Here is a 6,405-nt window from a genome sequence, read left to right as displayed (position 1 = left end):
GATTCCTCAGCACCACATAAGCAAAAAGAAAAAAGCTGGAAGTGGCGCTGTGGCTCAAGTGGTAGAGAGCTAGCCTTGAGCTGAAGAGCTGAGGGACAGCGCCCAGGCCCAGAGTTCAGGCCCCACGACCGGACCCAAAAAAAAAAAAAAAAAAAGAATCTTGGAAGGTTGAGCAAATGTCCCCCATAATCCTTTCCCAGATGCCCCATGCACACAGAGCTCTAATGCACCTACAATTTATGAGAGGTTAGTGAGACTCAAAGCCAGGGCAAGGTAAGAGTGTTTTATTCACAACTGAATAAGCAGGGCCTCTGAGAGCCCTCAGTGATTACACTTCCCACTGGAGGAAACGAACTAGCTTTGAACCTTGAAGGAAGGTGCACAAAGAAACAGCAACCCCAAGACACCCTACCATACCCTTTCTTACAAAGTGTTATGCTTTGGATATGGTTTCATTGTGTCTTTTAAAGGATCATGGAATGGAAGCTTGGTCATCAGTGTGGTGATATTCAGAGAGTAGGACCTTTAAGAGTAGGGCCTAGAGGCAGGCAGGTGCTGTGGCTCCCACCTGTAATCCTAGCTACTCAGGAGGTTGAGATCTGAAGGTCACAGTTCAAAGCCAGCCCTGTCTGTGAGACTCTTACCTCCAATAAATCACCAGAAAACTGGAAGTAGCACTGTGGCTCAAATGGTAGAGTGCTTGCCTTGAGCTGAAGAGCTGAGGGACAGTGCCCAGGCCCAGAGTTCAAGCCCCATGACCGACAAAAACAAAACAAAATAAAACCCTATTCAGAAGAAATAGTTGTATTGTCAAACTTTGTATAGTTCACAAGCTTTATAGATCGTGATAAAGACAATTCACCTTGTGAAGGTTAAAATGTGTTTGTGACTTTAGGTAAGGGAAGTTTATGTAATCAATCTCAATAAAGAAATTTAAAAAAGAGTAGGGCCTAGTGGAAAGTAGGCTACTGGGAACCCCACTCTCAAGAGGAATTGATGGGTGTGGCTCAAGCGATAGAGCACCTTCCTAAAAAGTGTGAAGGCCCTGAGTTCAATCCCTACTGCCACCAAAAATTAAAAAAATATAGAAAAGGATTGTTGTTTTAATGGGAGCTCAGTTGTCCTGGCAACTAGGTTGTTATAAAAGGGTAAGACTTGCTTCTCCCCAATCTCTGGCTTCCTGTCTTGCCATGTTATCTGTCCCTTTTGTATGTGTGCCACTACAACACCAACCACCAGAAAGCCTTCTCCAGAACTGGCTACCATACTGTTTGGATTTTCAGCTTCTAAAATTGGCCTAAATAGAAGTCATTAAAAAAAAACCAACACAAAAACGTACCTATCTTGCCAGACATTGGTGGCTCATGCCTGTCATCTTAGTTACTCAGGAGGCTGAGATCTGAGGATTGTGATTCAAAGCCAGCCCAGGCAGGAAAGTCCATGAGACTCTTCTCTCCAATTAACCACCAGAAAACCAGAAGTTGCACTGTGGTTCAAGTGGTACAGCACTAGCCTTGCACTGGAGAGCTGAGAGACAGTGCCCAGGCTCAGAGTTCAAGCCCCACAGCCCACCAGGAAAAAAAAAAGTTACCTATCTTGGCTGGGAAAATGGCTTAGCATGCATAAAGCCCTGGGTTTGATTCCTCAGTACCACATAAACAGAAAATGCTGGAAGTGGTACTGTGGCTCAAGTGAGAGAGTGCTAGCCTTGAGCAAAAGAAGCCCAGGCCCTGAGTTCAAGCCCCAGTACTGGCCAAAAAATAAAAATAAATAAAGATGAACAGGAAACTTAGGCTATGATTTAAAGATTCCTTTGCTTAGAACATTAGTAAATTAAGAAACATTGTTACCAGGTGAGAGAAAGAATATTGGAAGAAAGTACCTGGAGCTGCATTTTTCCTGCTTTTTTGAGCAGAGAACCCTGACATTTTCTTTTGCCCTCGGTCTTGAAGTGATCTTGCCTGCCCTGGGTAAGAGTTCGGGGAAGAGCTGCAGGTTGTGCGTTCCACAGGCTACTCACCTGTGGAAAGACTTCTGATGGACCCTGTAAGAGGTGGGGCTAGTGGGAGGAAGTTAGGGGGCGTGGTCTTGGAGAGGGCCCCGCCCGGGGCTCCGCCCCTTCCTTTCTCTTCACTTCCTGGCTGCCATGATACGAGCAGCCATGTCTACCTGGCTCTTCCTCACAGTGCGGTGAAACCGTGAGCCAAACAGACCTTTCCTTCTTTTTAAATCTAATATGTGGGGGGTAGAAACCCTCCCGCCCCAGCCCATCCTGCACAGCAGCGGCACCGAGGAGGCGGCGCCTCTGACGTCCCTTTCCTCGGACGCAGCGTCCCAGCGTCGCCTCCCTCCCGAAGGCCACCGCGCATGCGCCTCCCTCCCGAAGGCCTCTGTGCGCGCACCTGCACCGGCGCGTGCAGGGTGAAGGCTTGCAAGCGTGAGGATGGGCTGCTCCCCAACTCTGGCTGCCGGACCTGTGGCTGCTGGGCCCCCGGATCTCCCTCAAGCAGAGGCCATGCAGAGAAGGTAATCCTGGGAAGTGTGCTTTCTTGTGATTTTGTCATTTTGTAAGGTTTAAACTGAGGGCCTGGGCACTGTCCCTGAGCTCTTTTGCTCAAGGCTAGCGCCGTACAACTTTGGTCGGTCGTGGGGCTTGAACTCTGGTCCTGGGCGCTGTCCCTCAGCTTTTCAGCTCAAGGCTAGCACTTTACCACTTAAGCCACAGCGCCACTTCCGGTTTTCTGGTGGTTTATTGGAGACTAGAGTCTCACGGACTTTTCCTTCCCCGGGCTGGCTTTGAACTGTGACCTTCAGATCTCAGCCCCCTGAGTAGCTAGGATTACAGGCGTGAGCCACCAGCTCCTGGCACGCTGTACAACAGCTCCATTTCTGGTTTTCTGGTAGTTAATTAGAGGTAAGAGTCTTACAGACTTACCTGCCTGGGCTGACTTTAAACCAGGATCCTCAGATCTCAGTCTCCTGAGTAGGATTACAGGCATGAGCCACCAGCATTGGGCTAGAAATTTAGCTTTATCCCAATCATAACTTTGCTTCTACTTCTACTCACTTGTGGTAAGGTCACCGCTGTCATCCTCCTCATCCTCCTCTCGTTAAACCTTTAGAGAAGAACTTGTTGACATTTGGACCTTTGCTACTCTTCAAACAGGCCTGAGTCATCCAACAGCAGGGAATTCCTTTAGTAACCACTATACTCCACTTTACCAAATTCGGAGGATTTCCTACCGTTTTATAATATAACTGTCTCAGTCAAATTCAGTCTCTAGTGATCCCAGTGGTGTATTTTATCCTGATTTTAGTCCGATCCAGGATTCAGTCCAGGATCACATATTGCAGAATGATGTCCCGTGACTTTGCAGATATTTTTGAGCATCTGTCATGTGCCAAGTAGAGGTGACATAAGCGACCCCCTAAATTCATAGGACTGTGTGACATGTTCCCAGTACCTCTCTGTGGGTGAAAAGCAGCAAGACCTCTTCCTTAGTCACTCTGCTCTTTTTAGAAACAACTGTCAGGGAAGTTGTTAGGAGCATTTTTTGGGGGGGAGTCCAGTCTTGGGGCCTGAACTCTGGGTCTGGGCACTGTCCCTCAGCTCTTCAGCTCAAGGCTAGCGCTCTTCCACTTGAGCCACAGCATCACTTCCGGCTTTTTTCTTTTTGCTTATGTGGTGGTGAGGAATAGAACCCAGGGCCTCAGGCATGCAAGGCAAGCGCTCTATCACTGAGCCAACTTCCCAGCCCAGGAGCATTTTTTTTTAATGAAGAAGGAATGTGTTTTTCCCTCTGAAGAGCAAACTGGGAATCAGTGGCCCCATGGTGTAATGGTCAGCACTCTGGACTCTGAAGAGCAAACAGAGTGAAAGATGGCACCTGGATGAGAGGCCCTAGTTTTTTGCCACTTCCTACCTTGGCTACTTCTTCCCTCTCTATTCTCTGTAGCTGGCTGGCCATAGCTTTTCCTAGACTCTCTTCCCAGAGCCTTGAGCACTTAACAGTGCCAATGTAAAAGGAAATCTGGAATGGGTTTCTCCCCCTTTTTAACAGAATCCAGGCAATTTCTTTTAGATTCCACACTTTTCCTCCCTGTCCTGGGCCATGGTACCTCCAACTTCTTTCTAGCTTTTCAAAGGAAAGTTGTTAACGGGCTAGCTAGAGAATTCAGGATTGTGAAGAATCTTAAAGACATCTGGTTCTCTTAGGAGCATGAGTTGTTTTGTCAGGTGTTTGGCCCACTGCGGTGTGCACTGGTATCCCCTGGGGATGTTTGTCTAACCGCAGGTTGTGTTTCACTAGGTCCTGGCTGAACTTTGATTTTCTGCATTTCTAAGGAGTGCTCAGGCATTGCTAATGGTGCTTTCCTTTCACTTAGCATTAATAAATATAGATACAAAGGAAAGCCCAACAGCCATGAAGTCTTACCCATTATTTAGACAGTAAACTCTTGAAAACATGAAGTTTGTTGACTCAAAAATTTCCAGAGCCCCTGATTTCAGGTGTAGGTGGATCCAGGTGCTCAAAGGTTGTCATTAGGAATCAGCCTCTTTCAGCTCTTGTTATGTTTTCCTCAGCCCTGGTTTTACTCTCAGACTGCCCATATTCTTAAATGATGAGAGTTAGGTGTGGTCTGCTGTCTCCTAACAGATAAGTATGACCAAGACAGTCCAAAGTACAGAGTGGCCAGGCATGGCCATGTGGCCATCTCTTCAGCAAGAGGATGGTTCAGTTACATGCAAGCCCATGGACTGAGAATCCTAAGAGAAATGTGGTCCTAGAGAAGGAAGGGAATGGATGCTGGGCAGGCAAACACAGTAAAAGGCCACCTGAACCAGCCATTCTTTCACCAAAATAAAAACCTTTTGAAACCCTTCCTATTTTTTTTTTTTTGGTCGGTCGTGGGGCCTGAACTCTGGGCCTAGGCGTTGTCCCTCAGCTCTTCAGCTGAAGACTAGCACCTGCCACCTGAGTGTCAGCCCCACTTCCGGCTTTTTCTGCTTATGTGGTGCTGAGGAATTGAACCCAGGGCCTCATGAATGCAAGGCAAGCGCTCTACCACTGAGCCACCTTCCAGCCCCTTGAAACCCTTCCTTACATGGATCACCCCATGCCCCATGGCTGTGACCCTTGCTCTGTTCTAGTGGTAGGGCACAAGAACAGCTGGAAAGGAATTGAGTGTGTGTCAGAAGTGTGGAGATGTTACAGGGCACCAGAGGTCATAGTCTCACAGCTGACCTCATTCCTTGTGTGGACTACAGTGACAGGAGCCCTGTGTGGCTCCTCCTCCAGCACCAGAGTGAGATCTTCAACTATTAGTCTAACTCCTTGTTGTTTTATGCCACATCTAGAACACCGTTCCATTTCCTTCCTCTGGCCTGTGATTCTCATGACCACTCTCTTGACTTTCTCACGTTCATGGACACCACTCACCCCTTTGTTCATGGCTGTTTCACACAGAAGCCCTCTCACTGTCCTTTGAGCCATCCAACCTCATTCCCGTCACAGGCCATTGTATGCACTGCTCCCTCTTCATGGGGGCTGTAAGGTCACCACAGATGCCTTGATTTAGCCAGGAATGTCCGAATAACTCTGGAGAAGGGGCCGCCTCGGAGGGGACCAAAGGATGTGTTTGCCCAACTTTGGCCAAACTATAGTCCCAAGTCAGCTCAAAGCTGAAAGACGGGAAAGAGTGGGATGTAAGGTTGAAGGGGTGGAGTAAGCAAAGTAAAAGTGCTTGGAACACAGCTGGCAGAAAGACATCTGCTCTTCCACATTCGGGCTGCAGTACTTTGTACTTGCTGTTCCTTCTGTCCTCATAGCTGGTTCCTTCCCTTATTGAGGTCTCTGTTGAAATGTAATTTCTGCACTGAGGCCTTCCCTAAACATGCTAGCTTCAAGAACACCTCCTCCATTGCTCACTGTCCTCTAATCCTTCTTTATTTTTCTCATTCTTAACATTTATGTCCTTATTTGTCTCCCCCACATCACACATTGTAAAGAAGGATAAGAGCTTTTTTTACTTCACTTCTGGGTCTTAAATGCCCAACACACAGTAGGAGCTCAGTATAGGAACGGTGGGTGGGTAGATGGTAGGTGGATGAATGGATGGTCAAGAAGATGATGGTGGATGGATAGGTAGGTGGATTAATGGGTGGGTAGATGGTTGGGGGTGGATGGCTGGGTGGATGAATGAATGGATGGGTGATTTGTTAGTATATGGACAAATGAAGGTGGACAGATAAATGGATTGGGGGATGAATGGCTGGGTGGATGGATGGGATAAATAAATGGGGCTTTGTGGGTAGATGGACAAATGAAGGTGTTGGTGGACAGATGGGTCATGGGTGGGTGGACAGGAAATGACAGTATGACAGCTGTGGTGTGTGCCAACCCT

The sequence above is a fragment of the Dipodomys ordii genome, unplaced genomic scaffold (assembly GCF_000151885.1).
Source record: "Dipodomys ordii isolate 6190 unplaced genomic scaffold, Dord_2.0 Scaffold12, whole genome shotgun sequence".
Taxonomy (NCBI): Eukaryota; Metazoa; Chordata; class Mammalia; order Rodentia; family Heteromyidae; genus Dipodomys; species Dipodomys ordii.
This window is presented reverse-complemented; position numbering follows the sequence as displayed.